Source organism: Scyliorhinus canicula, chromosome 21, assembly GCF_902713615.1.
Source record: "Scyliorhinus canicula chromosome 21, sScyCan1.1, whole genome shotgun sequence".
In the NCBI taxonomy this organism is placed as follows: domain Eukaryota; kingdom Metazoa; phylum Chordata; class Chondrichthyes; order Carcharhiniformes; family Scyliorhinidae; genus Scyliorhinus; species Scyliorhinus canicula.
This window is the reverse complement of record NC_052166.1, coordinates 13,386,561-13,408,811: the sequence shown is the minus strand read 5'-3', so window position 1 is coordinate 13,408,811 and position 22,251 is coordinate 13,386,561. Positions and strand designations below refer to the sequence as shown.

At 47.3% G+C, this 22,251-nt stretch overlaps 1 protein-coding gene across 3 annotated transcripts in view; it reads left to right on the top strand.

Annotated features, from left to right (window-relative positions):
* exd3 (exonuclease 3'-5' domain containing 3) overlaps positions 1-22,251 on the top strand; it is a 617,516-nt gene that overhangs the window by 449,970 nt on the left and 145,295 nt on the right. The window lies entirely within an intron of this gene.

Below are 22,251 nucleotides of genomic sequence, written 5' to 3'. Positions count from 1 at the left end.
TGCCCTTAGTGTCCAAAATTGCCCTTAGTGTTGGGTGGGGTTACTGGGTTATGGGGATAGGGTGGAGTTGTTGACCTTGGGTAGGGTGCTCTTTCCAAGAGCTGGTGCAGACTCGATGGGCTGAATGGCCTCCTTCTGCACTGTAAATTCTATGAAATAGCTATTGTAAATAGTTGGAGCCTGAGGAACGAACCCTGTGGAACCCCACTAGTTACATCTTGCCAATTCGAAAAAGACCCATTTATCCTGACTCTCTGCCTCCTGTTGGTAAGCCAGTCTTCTATATAAGCTAATAAATTACCCATATCCCATGTGATCTAACCTTGTGTGTTAACCTCTTGTACGGCGCCTTATGAAATGCCTTCTGAAAGTTCAGAAGTAGGACATTTACAGGATCTTCATTATCTACTTTACTTGCTACATCTTCAAAGATTAGCCGAACATGATTTACCCTTCATAAAACCATACTGACTCTGATGAATTGTGTTTTGACTTTGCAAATATCCTATTATTACTTCCTTCTGACAATTTCCCAACAAATGTTAAACTAATTGGTCTTTAGTTTCCTACTTTCTGTCTCCCTCTCTTTTTGAGTAAGGGTGTTACATTGGCATATTTCCAATCCACTGGAACTTTTCCCGCATGCAGGGATCCCCTATGACCACCGCCACTTTCTTTAATGCTCCAGGGCAGGCATTTTCAAAGTGGGGGTCATGACCTGTGGGTGGGTCATGGGCGGGCGTCAGGAGGGTCGCGGAGCCGTCCTGTCCCAGCATTCCCAATTATGGGAATTCACGCGCAACAGCCGCAGCACCCGGCTTTTAACAATGCCGGCTGCGAGCGGCTTTGAAAATGACGGCTGCAGCCACCTAGAAAATGCGGATGCACTGTGCATCCGTGCCCACTCATCAGTGCGCATGCGGCCTGGGAGTGTTGGGACCTGAACCTGGGGTCAGAGTGATCGCGACATGGTGGCTAACTGTGTGGTGATCACCGATGATGTGCAAGGCTATATTCCCAGAGACTGCTTCACAGAGTTACTTCACAGCCCGAGGGTCCCAGGTTAGATTTCCCCGCTGGGTCACTGTCTGTGCGGAGTCTGCATGTTCTCCCGTGTCTGCGTGGGTTTCCTCCGGGTGCTCTGGTTTCCACCCACAGTCCAAAGATGTGTGGGTTAGGTGGATTGGCCATGCTAAATTGCCCCTTAGTGTCCAAAAAAAAGTGGGGGTGACGGGGTAGGGTAGATACGTGGGCTTCAGTAGGGTGCTCTTTGTAAGGGCAGGTACAGATTCGATGGGCTGAATGACCTTCTGCACTGTAAATTCTGTGATTCTATGACCTCAATCGGATTTGCATTCCTAAACATTACTCAAATGATCTGGAGAGAGTATATATTCCTCATGGTTTAATCATGGACAGAACTGGACGTTTGGCAAGGGATATAATGAAAGCTATGGGAAATCATCACATCTCACCCTCTGTGTACTGAAAGGTTTTTTGCTGACCTTTTAGGCTACATTAAAGCATTGAATCGAAACAGTGACCAGTGAATCCCAATAATGGTGGACTTCATCCACTTGAAGAGTTACTGTAATGATCAATCAACAGGAGTTTGCGAACTGAGGTACGAAATCCACGCTTTCCTGCTTGAGAAACTGTCCTCTCCGTCTGGTTCGTTTGCTGATGAAACTTGGATGCTAACTATGTCTTGCCTCTAGTCCTGTGAACCTGATTGGATTGAGATCCTGAGGACCACGCAGGCTCACCTGTCGCATTAAAGGCAAGAGAAAATGGTGGGTCACGAATCGGCCGGTGTGGGTCGCGAAGGTTGGCAGGCATAGGTCCTGAAGGTTGGCCGGTTGGTGAAAATGGGTGCCCGAGAAAAAAGGGCACTCTGGGTCCAATTAAGAGAAGATTCATTGGTACAGACTCCCTGGGTATGGACTTTCTGGGTACACTGGGGAGCAGACTCACTGCGTATGGACTCTCCGGGTACATTGGGGAGCAGACTCCCTGTGTACGGACTCTCTGGGTACATTGGGGAGCAGTCTCCCTGGGTATGGACTCTCTGGGTACATTGGGGAGCAGACTCCCTGTGTACGGACTCTCTGGGTACATTGGAGAGCAGACTCCCCATGTACGGACTCTCTGGGTACATTGGGGAGCAGACCCCCTGGTTACGGACCCTCTGGGTACGGACTCTGGGTACATTGGGGAGCAGACTCCCTGCGTACGGACTCTGGGTACATTGGGGAGCAGACTCCCTGCGTACGGACTCTCTGGGTACATTGGGGAGCAGACTCTCTGGGTACATTGGGGAGCAGACTCCCTGGGTACTGACTCTCTGGGTATATTGGGGAGCAGACTCCCTGTGTACGGACTCTCTGGGTACATTGGGGAGCAGACTCCCTGCGTACGGACTCTGTGGGTACATTGGGGAGCAGACTCACTGGGTACGGATTCTCTGGGTACATTGGGGAGCAGACTCCCTGTGTACGGACTCTCTGTGCACATTGGGGAGCAGACTCCCTGTGTACGGACTCTCTGGGTACATTGGGGAGCAGACCCCCTGGGTACGGACCCTCTGGGTACGGACTCTGGGTACATTGGGGAGCAGACTCCCTATGTACGGACTCTCTGGGTATATTGGGGAGCAGACTCTCTAGGTACGGACTCTGTGGGTACATTGGGGAGCAGACTCCCTGTGTACGGACTCTCTGGGTACATTGGGGAGCAGACTCACTGGGAACGGACTCTCTGGGTACATTGGGGAGCAGACTCCCTGTGTACGGACTTTCTGGGTACATTGGGGAGCAGACCCTGTGTACGGATTCTCTGGGTACATTGGGGAGCAGACTCCCTGTGTACGGACTCTCTGGGTACATTGGGGAGCAGACTCACTGGGAACGGACTTTCTGGGTACATTGGGGAGCAGACCCTGTGTACGGATTCTCTGGGTACATTGGGGAGCAGACTCCTTGGGTACGGACTCTCTGGGTACATTGGGGAGCAGACTCCCTGTGTACGGACTCTCTGGGTACATTGGGGAGCAGACTCCCTGGGTACGGACTCTCTGGGTACATTGGGAAGCAGACTCCCTGTGTACGGACTCTCTGGGTACATTGTGGAGCAGACTCCCTGAGTACGGACTCTCTGGGTACATTGGGGAGCAGACTCCGTGGGTACAGACTCTCTGGGGACATTGGGGAGCAGACTCCCTGGATACGGACTCTCTGGGTACATTGGGGAGCAGACTCCCTGTGTACGGACTCTGGGTACATTGGGGAGCAGACTCCCTGGGTACGGACTCTGTGGGTACATTGGGGAGCAGACTCCCTGGGTACGGACTCTCTGGGTACATTGGGGAGCAGACTCCCTGCGTACGGATTCTCTGGGTACATTGGGGAGCAGACTCCCTGGGTACGGACTCTCTGGGTACATTGGGGAGCAGACTCCCTGGGTACGGACTCTCTGGGTACAGTGAACAAAGAACCAATGGGAACCAGACTCCCTGCGTACGAACTCTCTGGGTACATTGGGGAGCAGACTCCCTGCGTGCGGACTCTCTGGTACATTGGGGAGCAGACTCCCTGGGTACGGACTCTCTGGGTATATTGGGGATCAGACTCCCTGGGTACGGACTCTGGGTACATTGGTGAGCAGACTTCCTATGTACGGACTCTCTGGGTACATTGGGGAGCAGACTCCCTGGGTACGGACTCTCTGGGTACATTGGGGAGCAGACTCCCTGGGTACGGACTCTCTGGGTACATTGGGGAGCAGACTCCTTGGGTACGGACTCTGTGTACATTGGGGAGCAGACTCCCTGGGTACGGACTCTCAGGGTACATTGGGGAGCAGACTCCCTGTGTACGGACTCTGTGGGTACATTGGGGAGCAGACTCCCTGTGTACGGACTCTCTGGGTACATTGGGGAGCAGACTCCCTGGGTACGGACTCTGCGGGTACATTGGGGAGCAGACTCCCTGGGTACGGACTCTCTGGGTACATTGGGGAGCAGACTCCCTGTGTATGGACTCTGTGGGTACATTGGGGAGCAGACTCCCTGGGTACGGACTCTGTGGGTACATTGGGGAGCAGACTCCCTGGGTACGGACTCTCTGGGTACATTGGGGAGCAGACTCCCTGTGTATGGACTCTGTGGGTACATTGGGGAGCAGACTCCCTGGGTACGGACTCTGTGGGTACATTGGAGAGCAGACTCCCTGGGTACGGACTCTCTGGGTACATTGGGGAGCAGACTCCCTGGGTACGGACTCTGTGGGTACATTGGGGAGCAGACTCCCTGTGTACGGACTCTGTGGGTACATTGGGGAGCAGACTCCCTGGGTACGGACTCTGTGGGTATGTTCAGGGTTTCACGGGAGCGTCCTTTCAGAAATGTTTTTGTTTTATCACGTGGCTTCAGTGATGTCATTTTGTGGGTGGAGCTGAGTTGTGGCTCTGGAAGTTTTTACTTTCGCTTTGAGTATGGACTGGTTTGAACTGTGCAGGTTGAAAGAAGTGTTTCTCTATCTTCATTTTAAAAGCTGTTTCCAGGCTACTTGATAACTGCAAAGAGATGATTGCTTTCTGGAAGGAATTCAGACCTGCAGTTTGAGAATCACTAACAAGTCTTATACCAGTAAGAAGGTTGTGTGCTGGGCCACACCTTTGAAAAGGGGTTTCTGGTTTTAAGCGCCCAAGAAGTCTGTTGAATAACCTGAAAGGCAGGCTCCTGTGCTCATTGTTACCAAAGTCAGTCAGCAGTTGTAGGTCAGGGGAACTCCATGATATACTTTGGTGTTTTCACAACCTGGCCAATAACAGGGGACAGATTCCCTGGGTACTAAACCCAACAATCCCCTCCCCCAGGAAAGTGCTCTTACAATGGAAATGAGTCGTTCCCACTCCAAAATTGATTGGGGAGTAAATAGTGAGGAGGATAGCTGTAGATTACAGGAGGATATCAATGGATTGTAGGCAAGAACAGTGACAAATGGAATTCAACCCAGTAAAGTGTGAAGCGATGCACTAGGTATGGGCTAACAAGGCAAAGGATTACACTCTGAATGGCAGGATCATGGAAAGTACTGAAGATCAGAGTGACCTTGGAGTGTATTTCCACGTATCCCTGAAGGTGGCAGGACATGTAGTGAGGTGGTTAAGAAGGCAAATGGGATACTAGCCTTCATCAGCTGAAGTGTAGAATAAATGAGCAGGGAGGTGATGCTGGAATTGTATAAAATGCTGGTTAGGCCACAACTGGAGTACTGTGTGCAGTTCTGGTCACCACGTTATAGGAAGGATGTGATTGCAGTGGAGAGGATGCAGAGGAGATTCACCAGGATGCTGCTGGGCAGGAGGGTCTGAGCTATGAGGAAAGATTGGAAAGCTAAGGCTGTTTTCATTGGAGCAGCAAATGTTGAGAGGGGACCTGATAGAAGTTGATAAGGTTATGAAGGGCATAATTTCGGTGGACAGGAAGGAACTTTTTCCATTGGCAGAGGTGCCAATAACCAGGGGGCATTGATTTAAGCTTTGACAAAGAGTCATCCAGGCTCGAAACGTTAGCTCCCTTCTCTCTCCACAAATGCTGTCAGATCTGCTGAGATTGTGCAGCATTTTCTGTTTTTGTGGCATAGATTTAAGGTAAGAGGGAGAAGGCTAAGAAGGGATGGGAGGAGAAACCTATTCACCCATAAGGTGGTGGGAGTCTGGAACTCGCTGCCAGAAAAAATGTGGTTGATTCAGAAACTTTCAAAACCTTTAAGAGGTATTTCGATATTCACTTGCGCTATCATCCAGGGCTATGGGCACTGTTATATTACTTGAAGTAATATGTGTTACTCATTTGTTTATGCCGGGAAGTTCTTACTTTGATGATGATGAATACTCAAAGTCGCCCAGTAATAACAAATAATTTATTGAGTAACTAATCAATTAATTTGTGAGTTCGATTCTTCAGTACTTTTACTAGCAGTTAACTTAAACGAGATAGAATTTGATTAACTATGAATATTATTCCTTCACTCTGAGCTAACTCTACACTTCTGTTCTCTAGTCACAACACACCCGAAGAGAGTGGGAAAAACAGATTGAGCTTATACCCCTGTTTATATCCCCTGTTCGTGTTGCCCTCTTGTGATCATCTGACTGTACTGACTACATATTAACCCTTTATGTAAATACATATACAGAGATCACTACAGGCTCTGGAAAATGGAATTAGTGTAGTCAGATGGGCACAGTGGCCCCCTTCTGTGCTGTAAATGTCCACAAATCTATGAAATGCATCAGTGAACTTCTGTCACACAACTTCTGCCCTTATTTCCTCCTCCTTGTCCACCCCCCCCCCCCCCTCCACCCCCAGACACACCACAAGGCCAGGAAAATTCAGCTCCTGCATGGCTACTGGATTAATGCTGGCAGCTTCCTGTTTTTTTGCATTATACTATATTGAAGTAAAATATTCTGAAAATGTATTTCATATCTTATCAAAATATGGTTTAATTAAATAAATGGATGTAGTGATCGTCCTATCCCTGATTTGTTTTGCTGCACTTCCTATCTGTATATTGAATGACTATTGATTGACAGTTTAATCTGATATTTCTATGGGTTCTGAATAGTTTTGTCCAGGGTCCCAGAATAAGATGGAATCAGATCAGTGACACCAGATGGTGTTAGATAAGAGTGTCTGTGGGAACCATGTGGAGGGAAATTCAAGGTAACTTGGTGTTAACTGGAAATCTCCACATACTGTTTGCACCCTGTCAGGCCTCTCCCCGGCCTAGTTCTCACAAGAACCCAGGCAGCACAGTCTAGTTCCCACAGCTCTTCAGGTTTCCTGCCAAGAATTTAGTGTCTTAAGAAAGCCACTGGAGCATGAAGGTCACTGTGAGAAAATCTAAGGCCGCGACGATTGCTTTCATTGAGTTTGACATCGTACTGTGAGGGTTTAGATAGAGACTCACCAGCATGTCAAATTGTGTGAAATGCAGGGGTATGCCATTCGGATTGATCAGCTGAATCTCGAATAGTAATTTCAGCTGATGGTTGGACATTTTCACTGTTACATTCTCTTTGTCATATTCTTCCTATGTTGGACATCCTTGTTCTGGAGATCCTGACCTTCCCTAAAAATCAGGTCCATTCTCCAATTTCCTTAGTGGTCTGCTGGCCAGACCATGCACAGGGACAAAGGGGTCGAGCTTGTCTGTCAGTGACATCAGTACAATTCAGGCACATGCAGCTAAACCTGCACAAAATATGTAATGTGTCAGTGCAGTGTGTTTTCTATGATTATTAATGCTGGTTCAAACTTCAGTTTATCTGGATCAGACTCCAATGACAAAACTGACCAAGGTCACAGGACTGGAGATCCTTACTAAAAATACTTATTTTTGCTGAATGGTGATTTTCATAAATTAATCTATCAGGTTCTGTCCTTGACAATGAACATAAAATAAACATTTACATTCTGTTAAGCTGCCTAATTATACTGGTTCATGAAAGATGTTATGATTGTAATTATGTCAGTGAACTCTCCCAGCCAGAGCAAATTCAAGCACATTTTGGACACAAACCACTTTGGCAGCAATTTCCTGTTAGCATCCAAAGTGGAAAGTGTTTTCCACCTTTGCTCAGTGATCAGTGTTGTTGTGTGGTATTGGGGGTGATCATTGCATGAACCACAATTCTGATAAAGGAAAAGAACTTGCATTTACATAGTACCCTTCACAACCAGGTTAGTCTGAAGCTCTTCAACAGCCAGTGTAATCACTATTGTAACCTAAGGAAATGCTCCATTCTGATTGGAGTTGAGGTCATCAATTGGGCTGGTTGAAAGGTTAGGTTTATGGTATTGGATTAGGATTAGATTAGATGGGTTTAGAGTTGTGCGTTGATTTGCGATTCTGGTTATTGCAGGTTAAGATTGGGGTTGGTTTAGACAGGGTTACGAAAATAAAATACTGCAGATTCTGGAAATCTGGAATAAAAGCAGGAAATGCTAAAAATGTTCCGCAGATGGGGCAGCATCAAACAAAAGGCCATCGACCTGAAACATTTGGTGATGCATTTTGGAAGATCAAATTGAAGAGCGGACTATATGGTCAATGGAAGGGTCCTGGGGAAATTTGATGTACAGAGAGATCTGAGAGTTCAGGTCCATTGTACCCTGAAGGTGGCAACGCAGGTTGATAGAGTGGTCAAGAAGGCATAAGAACATAAGAATTAGGAGCAGGAGTAGGCCATCTGGCCCCTCGAGCCTGCTCCGCCATTCAATGAGATCATGGCTGATCTTTTGTGGACTCAGCTCCACATACAGCATGCTTGCCTTCATCGGAAGGGGTATTGAGTACAAGAGTCGGCAGGTCATGTTACAGTTGTATAGGACTTTGGTTAGGCCACATTTGGAATACTGCGTGCAGTTTTGGTCACCACATTACCAGAAGCATGTGGATGCTTTGGAGAGGGTGCAGAGGAGGTTCACCAGGATGTTGCCTGGTATGGAGGGGGCTAGCTAGGAAGAAAGGTTGAGTAGATTAGGATTGTTTTCATTGGAAAGATGGAGGTTGAGGGGGGACCTGATTGAGGTCTACAAAATTATGAGAGGTATAGACAGGGTGGATAGCAACAAGCTTTTTCCAAGAGTGGGGGTGTCAGTTACAAGGGGTCATGATTTCAAAGTGAGAGGGGGAAAGTTTAAGGGAGATGTGCGTGGAAAGTTTTTAACGCAGAGGGTGGTGGGTGCCTGGAACACTTTACCAGCGGAGGTGGTAGAGGCGGACACGATACCATCATTTAAGAGGCAGACGGGTATATGAACGGGCGGGAACAGAGGGAAGTAGACCTTGGAAAATAGGAGACAGGTTTAGATAAACGATCTGGATTGGCGCAGGCTGGGAGGGCCGAAGGGCCTGTTCCTGTGCTGTTATTTTCTTTGTTCTTTGTTATTACCTCAGTTTCTCTCTCCACAGGTGTTGTCAGACCTGCTGTACTGCCATCATTTTCATAGAAACATATAAAATAGAAGGCCATTCGGCCCTTCGAGCCTGCACCACCATTCATGTGATCATGCAAATTCAGTATCCTACTCCCGCTTTATCTCCACATCCCTTAATCCCTTTAGCCGCAAGGGCCACGTCCATCTCCCTCTTGAATATATCCACCGAACTAGCCCCAACAGCTTCTCTGGTAGAAAATTCCACAAGTTCATCACTCGGAGAAGAAGTTCTTCATTATCTCAGTCCTGAATGGCTTACCCCTTATTCTTAGGCTGTGACCCCCTAGTTCTGGACGGCTTCCCGCATCTACCCTGTCCAGTCCCATCAGGATTGTATATGTTTCTATGAGATCTCCTCTCATTCTTCTAAACTCCAGTGAGTACAAGCCTAGTAAATCACGTCTTTCTTCATATGTCAGTGCTGCCATCCTGGGAGTTAGTCTGGTGAACCTTCGCTGGACACCCTCAATAGCAAGAATGTCCTTCCTTAAACTAGGAGACCAAAACTGCACACAATGCTCAAGGTGCAACCTCGCCAGGGCCCTGAATTACTGCAGCAATTTGACCAGGTTAACTTTAAGATATGGGTTACGGTACGCAAGGTTACAGTTTGAAGTTGATGTTGGGTAAGGTTAGGAACAGAGGAATATCTCGGATCATGAAACACAACTTAAATCTGTTCAAAACCAGAATGCAATGACCCTCGATTTACTTTCTTACCAATTATCTGTCAAAGTCACTTTCAAAATGACAGTAATTAATCTCAATAAACTTCCTCAGCAGCAATTCCAAACATACAATAAAATAGAAGCAGGAGGAGGCCATTCGTCCCTTCGAGCCTGCTCCGCCATTCATTATGATCATTGCTGATCATCAGGTTCAATACCCTGATCCCACCTTCCCCCTCATATCCCTTGATTCCTTTAGCCCCAAGAGCTATGTCTAATTCCTTCTTGAAATTATACACCGTTAATGTATCTACTTCCACAACCTCCCCTGGCAGCGCATTCCAGGCACTCATTGCCCTCTGTGTAAAAAGCCTGTCTCACACATCTCCTCTAAACATTGCCCCGCCGACCTTAAATCTATGTTCCCCAGTGACTGACCCTTCCTGTGAAAGAGTGCTTGCCCATTCACTCTATTCATGCCCCTCATAATCTTGTGGACCTCTATCAGGTCACCCTCAACCTTCGTGGTTCTAATGGAAAGAGTCCAGGTCTATTCAGCCTCTCCACATAGCTAACACTCTCCAGACCAGGCAACATCCTGGTAAACCTCCTCTGCACCCTCTCCAAAGCCTCCACATCCTTCTGGTAGTGTGGCGACCAGAATTGTGCGCATTATTCCAAATGTGGCATTACCAAGGTTCTATACAACTGTAGCATGACTTACCAGTTTTTATACTCTTAAGCCCTGTCCAATGAAGCCAAGCATTGTGTATGCTTTCTTGACTACCTGTCCATGTGTGTTGCCACTTTCAAACATCTATGGATCTGTCAGCCCAGATCTCTATGGCTTTCTATAATCCTCAACATTTTGCCATTTACTGTATATTTCCCCTCGCTGTTAGACCTGCAAAAATGCATTACCTCACATTTGTCCGGATTAAATTTCATTTACCATTTCTCTGCCTCCAACCTATAAATGTCCTACTGTAAACTCTGACAATCCTCAACACTATCTGCCACTCCACCAACCTTGGCGTCATCCGCGAACTTACTAATCAGACCAGCTACATTTTCCTCCAAATCGTTTATGTATACTACAAACAAGAGGCCCCAACACCGAACACCACTAATCATAACCTTCCAGTCAGAAAAATACCCTTCTACTGCTGCCCTCTGCCTTCTGTGACCGAGCCAGCTCTATATCCATCTTACCACATCACCTCTGATCCCATGTGACTTTACATTTTGAAGCAAAGGGTATGCTCTACGGTTGCAAACATAATAAATCGTTGGCGCAGTGGTTAGCACTGCTGCTTACAGCGCTGAGGACCCGGGCCTGATCCCGGACCCGGGTCACTGTCTGTGTGGAGTTTGCACATTTGTCCCGTGTATGTGTGGTTTCGCCCCCACAACCCAAAGATGTGCAGGTTGGGTAGATTGGCCTCACTAAATTGCCCCTCAATTGGGAAAAAAAATAATTGAGTACTCTAAATTTATTTAAAAAAACAAAATGAGTGCCTCTGGATACCAGCGATCTAAGAATTTTTTTTACCATTAGTAAAATTTTGTAAACCTGTAACTTAAGGAGGAACCAATAGCAATCTCACATAATGTTGAAGTGCAGTTGTAAGCTCTACTTACATTAAAGCAGTGGGTACAATTACTATATTAACCATTTCTACTCCTTTGGTGTGATAGCCTGTCAAACATATTGATCCTTTCTGATTTAAAAGTAGTTGGGAGGTTTATATGGAGAGGATTTTGATTTCTGTTGTAATTGGGTTGATACCAACTTGAGAATGTGTTCAGTGGGTAGCCTGCAGACCTCCACGACTGAACCCTTTTTAAAAAAATAGACCCAACACTTGGTTTCCCCGCATGTGTTAGCTCCCTCACGATTTTGGAAAGAACGGGTGACACTCTGAAAATATACCATTCTGCTGTTTCTGAAGTGTTAAAAGGGGCAGACAAAAAGGGAATACCTTTCCCTGAGTGAGTAGGGATTGCAATACATACTCAACATTTGGAAACATTGAAATCTTTGGCATACACCTTGGACATATAAAGAAAAGTGTTATCATTTAACTTCTTGTGAGCCTTTGTGAAATGGCTGAAGTCTGTTAAATTGAAAAGGTACCCAAGAATCAAAATGGCAACAAACATTTTGCCACAATGAGCTCTTTTAACATGTGAGGCATATAGAATGACAAAGGCAGCAGATAGCTGGGAATATCACTACCTGGAGTTTCCCCTACAAGTCAATGGCAGCACGGTAGCACAGTAGTTAGCACTGTGGCTTCACAGCGCCAGGGTGCCAGGTTCAATTCCCTACTGGTCACTGCCTGTGCGGAGTCTGCACGTTCTCCCCGTGTCTGCGTGGGTTTCCTCCGGGTGCTCCGGTTTCCTCCCACAGCCCAAAGATGTGCAGGCTGATTGGATTGGCCATGATAAAATTGCCCTTAGTGTCCAAAAAGGTTAGGAGGGGTTATGGGGATAGGGTGGAAGTGAGGGCTTAAGTGGGTCGGTGCAGACTCGATGGGCCGAATGGCCTCCTTCTGCACTGTATGTTCTATCTATGGAAGTCACTCAATACCCTGACTTGGAAATATATCCCCTATCCTTCACTGTCGCTGAGGCAAAGTCTTGGAACTCCCTCCTAACAGCACAGTGGGTGTACTGTTATGGGCCAGGGTTTGGAGAATCCCAAAGTGTATCATGGAGTTCACCTGACCCACAACTTTTAATAGATTGTGGTATGGGGAGCACACGGCTCACTCTACAGGTATGGTACAGCAGAAAATGGTCCAGTGGTTTTTAAAACAAAACAATGTTTATTCTATGAACTCAAGTTAACCTTTTTAAAACAAACAGTGAATATCTTAGCAACCAGTAAATCAAATATACCCCCAAAGAATACAACACTAAGTAACCCGTATGTCCTCCTTTTACACCCAAACGACTTAACAAATTTTCAAACAGGAACACATTTGGTTTACATTTAATACTGAGACCATTTTAGAATTCTGAGTTCACCCAAATGATCCATAGATGGTCTTTTGATGGCAGAGATCACAGCAGTGCAGCTCACTTTTAACTTCAGATTCAGCTCACTGAAAAACACAGACACACCCAAGCTCTTTCAAACTGAAACTAAAAAAGCAGAAGTAGAGCTCAGCTCCACCACACTCTGACATCACTGCAGTAACATGAGCAGCTCCATTTCTTAAAGGTGCATTTCTTAAACACCCATTTCTTAAAGGGTACTCTCACATGACTGCGGTGGTTCAAGAAGGCAGCTCACCAGCACCCTCTGAAATGCTACTAGTGATGGGCAATAAATGCTGGCCAGGCCAGCAACACCCACATGCTGTAACTTAATTTTTCAAAAATTCAATTTAAGTAGGGCATTATCCATGGCGCTCATACCTTTTCATATATTTTGTCCTGGAGCCGAAAGTGGATAGATCGAACCCCAGAGCAGAGGCCGGGTTGGAGGTTTGACTCAGGGTTGTTGGCAGATGGAGGTTTTTATGATAAGGTGCGGTTGGCGATTCGGGATTATGTGGAGTTCAATCAGAATGGGGAGGTGTCAGCGGGCATTCTTTGGGAAGCACTGAAGGCAGTGGTCCGGGGAGAATTTATCTTACTAATGGTTCGTGCGAATAAGGAAAGGTGGGCGGAACTTGACTAGTGAGTGAGATAGTGGAGGTGGACAGGGAATATTCGCGGGTGCCCACCATGGAGGGATTGGCGAGGAGCAAAAAGTTGCAGGGGCAATTTGACAGGCTGACAACGGGGAGGGCAGTAGGGCAAGAGAGGTGCAATACGAGTATGGGGAGAAGGCGAGCCACATGCTGGCACATCAGCTGCGGAGGCAGGCACGTCCAGGGAAATATTGAAGATCCGGACTGGGGCTGCGGATATGGTGTCAGAGCCAGGGAAAATAAATGAGACATTTAGAGAGTATTACCAGAGACTTTATGAGGCAGACCCAGGAGGAGAGGAGGGGGACATGGGGTGGTTTCTGGAAGAGCTGGAATATCCCCAGGTGGAGGAAGCAAAGAGGCAGGCGTTGAAGGAGCCTCTGGGGCTGAGGGAGGTGCTGGATAGTATCAGGGGTATGAAGTTGGGGAGGCCCCTGGGCCGGATGGGTACCCGACAGAATTTTATAAGGAATTTGCGGCGGACCTGACACAACATCTGTTGGGAGCGTTTAATGAAGCACTGGAGAAGGGGGAGTTGCTGGAGACAAAGCAGGCAGTAATCACACTTATCCCAAAAAAAGGGAAGGATCTGGTGGAATGTGGTTCGTATAGACCCATATCTCTAGTGAACGTGGATGTGAAAGTATTGGCTAAGTTGTTGGCAGGGAGGATTGAGGATTGTGCTGCAGAAGATCAAAACAGGCTTCATGAAGGGCAGGCAGCTGGCGAGTAATATAAGACGGCTGTTGAATGTGATGATGAATCTGTCGAGAGCTCTGGTACCGGAGGTGGTGGTGTCCATGGACGCGGAAAAAGCATTTGATTGGGTGGAGTCGGTACTTGTTCGAAGTTTTGGGAAGGTTTGGGCCGAGATTTGTGGCATGGGTGTGGTTGCTGTATGTGGCTCCAAGAGCGAGGGTGAGGACGAATGATATGAGCTCACGAAGCTTTGACTTACACAGGGGTACGAGGCAGGGGTGCCCGCTGTCGCTGCTGCTGTTTGCGCTGGCCATAGAGCCATTGGCGATGGTTCTCAGGGGGTCGGCAGAGTGGCAGGGGATAATGAGGGGACAGAAGGAGCATCGGGTGTCGCTGACCTCCTGCTGTATGTTTCAGATCCGTTGGAGAGTATGGGAAGGATTATGGGCCTGTTGGGGAGGTTTGGAGGGTTCTCGGGATGCAAGCTGAATGAAGGGAAAAGCGAGGTATTCCCGGTGAATGAGCTGGCACAGCGGGCTAATTTAGGGGGGAGGCCATTTGCGGTAGTGAGGGATAGGTTTAGGTACTTGGGGATTCAGGTAGCGAGGGAATGGACGGGGCTCCATAAGTGGAACTTAACAAAGCTGGTGGAGGAGGTCAGGGAGGATCTTAAGAGGTGGGATACACTGCACTTAACGTTAGCAGGGAGGGTCCAAGTGGTGAAATTATTACGCCGAGGTTCTTGTTTATCTTTCAGGCTCTCCCGATCTTTATACCAAAGGCCTTTTTTTGGAAAGTGGACACAATCATCTCTGACTTTGTATGGGCGGGGAAGGTGCTGACGGTGGGGAGGACGCAGGGGCAGAGGCAGCATGGGGGGTTGGCGTTGCCAAACTTGCTTCATTATTATTGGGCGGCGAATGTGGACAAGGTGCGGCGGTGGTGGGAAGGAGAAGGGCTAGAGTGGGTTAGGATGGAGGAGGAATCTTGTAAGGGGTCTAATTTGAGGGCTATGGTGACAGAAGCATTGCCAATGGCTCCGAGTAACTATTCAGGGAGCCCAGTGGTGCAGTCCACGGTGAAGATATGGAAGGCATTTTAGAGTGGAAGGGATGTCGGTGCTAACGCCGCTGTGCGAGAATCATGGGTTTGAGCCGGAGGGGGATGAATAGTGCATACAGGAGGTGGAGGGAAGTGGGGCTGGTCAAGATGAGGGATTTGTATTTGGAGGAAGGGTTCGCTAGTCTGGAGGAGCTAAGGGAGAGGGTAGCGCTGCCGAGGGGCAGTGAGTTCAGGTATCTACAGGTTAGGGTCTTTGCACTAAAGGTCTGGAAGGGGTAGATTGCCGGGATACACCCTGCTGGAGCAACTGCTGCTTCGGATGTGGAAGGGAAGAATTGGGGATATATATAAGTGGCTGGGGGAGCAGGGATGCGAGCGGGTGGTGAAGATCAAGGAGAAATGGGAAGCGGAGTTGGGAATGGAAATCAATTGGGGAATATGGAGTGAGGCACTGCAAAGGGTAAACGGGACCTCCTCTTGTGCAAGGATGAGCCTGATACAGTTTAAGGTGGTGCATAGGGTGCATCTGACTCGGGCGAGAATGAGTGGGTTCTTTCAGGGGGTAGCAGATGAATGTGAGAGGTGTGGGCGGGGGCCAGCAAATCATGCGCATATGTTTTAGGGTTGTGAAAAAGTGGGAAGATTCTGGACCCTTTGGTGGCGATATTTGGGGTTTCAGAGAAGCCGGAGCTCATGGAGAGGAGAAAGGCCGATGTCTTGGCCTTCGCCTCTCTGATTGTACGGCGTCAAATTTTGCTGGAGTGGCGGTTGGCATCGCCACAGGGATAGCAGCATGGTTGGGTGACCTGTATGGCTTCCTGCGGTTAGAGAAGATAAAGTATGAATTAAGGGGCTCAGCAGGGGAGTTTGAGAAAAGGTGGGGGATGTTTGTGACTGTGTTTGAGGAGCTGTTCGCCGCGGGGTGGGGGATGGGGAGGGGGGGTGAAAAAGGAGGAAATTCTGGACAAACTGTATAGTTGATTGTTGGGAAGAATGTTTCCCGGAGTGTTTATTTGCTGTAACCTACTTTGATACAAATGTGAATAAAATGCATTCAAAGAAAAAGAGAAAGGCCATTTGGTTAAGGAATACAAGGGGTAAATAATGGATTTTAGTCCAGATCATTATTCCTCAGCAGGGAAGGAATCATTTTGATGACTAAATGGCACTGAAACCCAGACCCGAACAGGAGGATACAGAGTTAATGATCAGCAAAGTTTCTGTGGGAATCTAATCCACGGAGCACAGCCAGGCTTTTCCCAGAGCATTCTCCATTCTTTTTATAACAGCTGATCCATGGGTCCATTTTTTCCATGAAGGCAGGTCAGCCACTGTTACTCTGTCGCGTATTCTTAAATTGGGAAGAAGTGTATCGGTCAAAGGTCCTGGAATCACCGGAGAAGGAATGAGTTTGCGAAGATCATGAAAACAGGGATATTTTAAGTGACGGCTGAATGCCAACAACATCAAAAACTCCTGGATGAAAGGTGTTGAAGAAATTGTAAGTCAGCACTTTGAGTTTTTGCCAAAGGTCCTTTAATTAAACACCAAGTTCGTGGGGTGACCACAGTCATTCCAAATGTCCCCAGCTTTACAGAGGTAAAGGCAGACAATTTATATGATACAGTAAGCAATATCTAGGACAGAAATATTCTTTAGATTAGCAAGAGACAGAAAACCGAGCAGGCCGAAGTTAGATTTTAATAACAGGCCTAGGGTTCCTTGTGTAAGAAAAATAATAATTGCCTGCTGTCAGCAAAACAATGTGCAGCTGTACATTGTTTACATTGTATGACCTTCTGACTATTTCATACAGAACTCTTGACTGAAATAAGGCTAAATATCCATCATGCTTTGCCAAGTGCCTGTTTCCATGAAATATAGTCAAGCAGCCAACTAAAGTCCCTTCTACAATTCTTGTTGATCTTATGATCAACACATTGTTAGTACATTACAGTGTCCTCAGCAGCAAAGGGTGGGTTATAATGTGAGGGGAATGGACGTATGACAGGCACCTAATTGTTAAGTTGCTGGGACCACGGAGGCAACACTGACGTACTCTTCCCCCATTCCCTGACAACATCCCGAGCAACATTTAAACAGTAACCATACGACAATCAGGATTACAACAGTGATTATAATCAAATCACAATCCTCTGGCCTAATGATACCAACCATCCAAAGCCAAAGTCCCATTCTCCCATCCACATGTAATCGTGTTACCTCTTTACAAATGTGATCCACCAGGTTATCAATTTTCTCTGAGTTATCAGGGATATATGTGCAGCAGTCACTGCCAATCAGGGCACAAGTGCCTCCCTTTTCAGCTACCAAGAAATCAGGGCCATCCTATTCTGCAGGGCAACCGCTCTTGTAGCAACGATCTCAGTTTCTATCTGGTTAACAGCTTCTGCAGTGCCATTAGCTACCTGCTCAAGGATGTCTCGTAATTTTGCGTAGTGCGTATGCATTAGTGGCTATTCCTAATGGTGGTATCTTTATTCTTTAAGAACAGAGAAGATGGTAAAAGAGGGGGGGGTGTGGCATTGTTAATCAAGGAAAGTATTATGGCGGCAGAACGGATGTTTGAGGACTCGTCTACTGAGGTAGTATGGGCTGAGGTTAGGAACAGGAGAGGAGAGGTCACCCTGTTGGGAGTTGTCTATAGACCTCCGAATAGTTCCAGAGATGTAGAGGAAAGGATAGCAAAGATGATTCTCGACAGGAGCGAGAGTAACAGGGTAGTTGTTATGGGGGGCCTTAACTTTCCAAATATTGACTGGAAATACTATAGTTCGAGTACTGTAGATGGGTCAGTTTTTGTGCAGTGTGTGCAGGAGGGTTTTCTGACACAGGCCAACAAGGGGCGATGCCACATTGGATTTGGTACTGGGTAATGAACCCGGCCAGGTGTTAGATTTAGATGTAGGTGAGCACTTTGGTGATAGTGATCACAATTCGGTTATGTTTACTTTAGCGATGGGCAGGGATAGGTATATACCGCAAGGCAAGAATTATAGCTGGGGGAATGGCAATTATGATGCTATTTGGCAAGATTTAGGATGTATAGGATGGGGAAGGGAACTGCAGGGGATGGGTACAATCGAAATGTGGAGCTTTTTCAAGGAACAGCTACTGCGTGTCCTTGATAAGTATGTACCTGTCAGGCAGGGAGGAAGTTGTCGAGCAAGGGAACCGTGGTTTACTAAGGAAGTTGAAGCACTTGTCAAGAGGAAGAAGAAGGCTTATGTTAGGATGAGACATGAAGGCTCAGTTAGGGCACTTGAGAGTTACAAGTTAGCCAGGAAGGACCTAAAGGGAGAGTTAAGAAGAGCGAGGAGAGGACACGAAAAGTCGTTGGCGGATAGGGTCAAGGAAAGCCCTAAGGCTTTCCATAGGTATATCAGGAACAAAAGAATGACTAGAGTAAGATTAGGGCCAATCAAGGATAGTAGTGGAAAGTTGTGTGTGGAATCAGAGGAGATAGGGGAAGCGTTAAATGGATATTTTTCGTCAGTGTTTACACTGGAGAAAGACAATGTTGTCGAGGAGAATACTCAGGTACAGTCGACCAGGCTAGATGGGATTGAGGTTCACAAGGAGGAGGTGTTAGCAGTTTTGGAAAGTGTAAAAATAGATAAGTCCCCTGGGCCAGATGGGATTTATCCTAGGATTCTCTGGGAAGCCAGGGAGGAGATTGCAGAGCCTTTGTCCTTGATCTTTATGTCGTCTTTGTCGACAGGAATAGTGCCGGAAGACTGGAGGATAGCAAATGTTGTCCCCTTGTTCAAGAAGGGGAGTAGAGACAACCCTGGTAATTATAGACCTGTGAGCCTTACTTTGGTTATGGGTAAAATGTTGGAAAAGGTTATAAGAGATAGGCTTTATAATCATCTTGAAAAGAACAAGTTGATTAGCGATACTGAACACGGTTTTGTGAAGGGTAGGTCATGCCTCACAAACCTTATTGAGTTTTTTGAGAAGGTGACCAAACAGGTGGATGAGGGTAAAGTGGTTGAGGTGGTGTATATGGATTTCAGTAAGGCATTTGATAAGGTTCCCCACGGTAGGCTATTGCAGAAAATAAGGAAGTATGGGATTGAAGGTGATTTAGCGGTTTGGATCAGCAATTGGCTAGCTGAAAGAAGACAGAGGGTGGTGGTTGATGGCAAATGTTCATCCTGGAGTTGAGTTACTAGTGGTGTACCGCAACGATCTTGGGGCCACTGCTGTTTGTCATAGCAACCGGCTTTTAGCCAAGAGCGATGCTCCAGTAGGGAGGCTTGCTCCTGTGCCTGTTTTAACTTTGGTTCTGTTATGGTGGACGGAAGTTCAACTGCAGCAGCTTGCAGTTGTGACAATTAGTGGAAATAGTTTGAGAGCTACTTCTTTTGCTATTTTATCAGCAAATCTATTATCACTGGAGACTTCATCGCGTGCAGCAGTGCGTCGCACTTTAAAACAGCTATCTTGCTGGGCAGCTGAACAGCATCTAGTAAATTTAAAACCAATTTAGCATGTTTAATAGGTTGGCCAGAGGAAGTTATGAATCCCCTATTTTTCCATAATTGGCCAAAATCATGTACTACTCCAAAGCGGATCGGGAATCAGTATAATAAATATTGACTGTTTTATTTTAGCTAGAATACATGCTTTAGTCAGGGCAAACTATTTGACGGCCTGAGCAGACGTTCCCGAAGGCAGAGCAAAAGCTTCCACTACCTTGCATGGAGTTACTATTACATAGCCAGCCAGGAGGGTCGTATCATTTGGTCGGTTTGCTGACCCATCGGTTGAAAAGATGATGTCTGGATTTTCTAGTGGGTGACTCAATAAATCAGGTTGAGGGGTTGTGGTGGCTTCAACCAATTGTACACAGTCATGATGAAACAGATGTTCTGCTTCCGAGGGCGCGAGTAAGAGTGTAGCAGGATTGACAGCTGGCGCTCGCTTATAGATAAAGTTGGTCTTCGAGAGAAGGATTACTTCGTATCCAGTAAATTACTTCGAGCCGCAGTAAAATGCTGCATTGCGGATGAATTAGGCAGCAAAACAGAGTGAGGAACCAATACTGTCCAAGGGTGATCGGGGACTAATTTTTCTACTCTGGCTGCCGTGGCTGCTACTGCTCTTAAGCAACTTGGCATAGCCTTTACCACAGCACATAGGGCCACCGAGTATTAGGCAAGGGGTCTTTTCCCTCCTCAATGCTCTTGCACCAGGACCCCTGTTGCAAATCCCCCAGCTTCATTCACATAAAGAGTAAAGGGCTTGCTGAAATTAGGAAGTCCCAAGGCAGGGGCGCTAATCATGGCTTGTTTCAAGTTACAAAATGCTTGATCCCTCTCTGGGATCCAGGTAACAACTGAAGGGGTATCCTGTAGGGTAGCCTTGCACAGTACTGCGTCCATCTCTCTATAGTCTGGGATCCACTGCCTGCAATAGCCCACCATTCCGAGGAAGGTAAAGGTTTCCTTTATCGTGCGTGGAGTTGGTACCCTTGCTGCAGTCTGTACGTTTTCAGACCCAAGCCTCCGCTGTCCTTGCTGCTGCTGAAATCCCAAATACTGAACTGTCTCCTGACAGAATTGCAGCTTGTTCATTGAGACCCTATGCCCTCTTTCTGCCAGATGTGATAATAACAAAAGGGTATTCTGTTGACAAACTAGCACACCCTCTGAGGCTATCAATAAATTGTCATCATATTGAGGGAATGTTGAGCCTGCAGACAACTGACACTCGTCCAAGTCTCTTTTAATACTGTTGATTCCGATATGTAAAGGCAAATAGATATTGACTTTCTGGGTGCAATGGTTTGGAGAAAAAGGCTGAGAAAGTATCCGTTGTTGGTGGCATAGGTGTCCGGCACCAATGGAGCAATAGTGATACCAATTTTATTGATGGCTCTGAGATCTTGCACAAACCACCACTCGTTGAGTCTTCCTACCTTTGGAATGGGAAGTATAGGGGTGTTACAGGGGCTTTGTGTTCTCTTCAGCACCCCTTGCTGTAATAGTGCATTAATCATTCCCTCTATCCCTTTTTCTGCTTCCGGTGACAACCTGTATAGTTTTAAGCCAGGGTAGGGCAACGTTCTTCTGTAACTGCACCCTATGCGCTGGGGCAGAATGTACTTTTCCAACATGATTTTTATGTTGGGCCCATAGATGTGCCAGTACCTGGGCCAGGATTGAAGGGAGTAAATGATGGCTCTCTCGGGGAGGTTGTTGCCTTTCAAATGTAGCGGGCCATTGCTCCTCTTTCCAGGTCACTTTGCCCTCCTGTTTGCCATAAACTTCTAACAGGCAATTTTGTCCGTCCATTTCAATATAAATCCTATGTGGCTGATATGGTATATGCGATTTCCAATCAAATCACATGGTTTCTGTTAGGGCTTTGGCCTCTTTGATCACTTCTCCTATTTGCTTTGCCTTCGCGGGATCTTACGGCCAATGTTAAATGAGGTTCTGAAGTTAAACCCACCCGAAAGTGGTCCCTCTGACTGGGTCAACTGTAGTAACATTCCTAATCCCACAACACCGAAAAATAAAATGAGTGATATGCAATGAGGTTATTGCTTTCCAATAACGCACTGAAAGGCCACTCATTTAGCCCAGTACCCACCACTTTGAACAGCAGATGTTAACTGACTGCAACACAGAAAGAACAGAAAAAAGCAGCCTCCCATTGTCTCAGAATCAGCTCCTTAGGTACACTCCTGTCCCATTCTAGAACCTCCCTAAAAAAAGCTAAACACTAGCCTATTCGAGGCGGGAACAGCATCACTGCCCTCCCTACCCCACACCTATCTCGTGCTGACACTCAGCACCCTCCCTCCTCCCTGAAGCGCTCTCCCCGCCCCCAACGCTCTCCCCCGCCCCCAACGCTCTCCCCGCCCCCAACGCTCTCCCCGCCCCCAACGTGCTCCCTCCCCCCAGTGCTCACCGTCCCCAGCGCTCCCCCTCCCCCCCAGCGCTCCCCCTCCCCCCAGCGCTCCCCCTCCCCCCCAGCGCTCTCCCTCCCCCCCAGCGCTCTCCCTCCCCCCCAGCGCTCCCCCTCCCCCCCAGCGCTCCCCCTCCCCCCCAGTGCTCCCCCTCCCCCCAGCGCT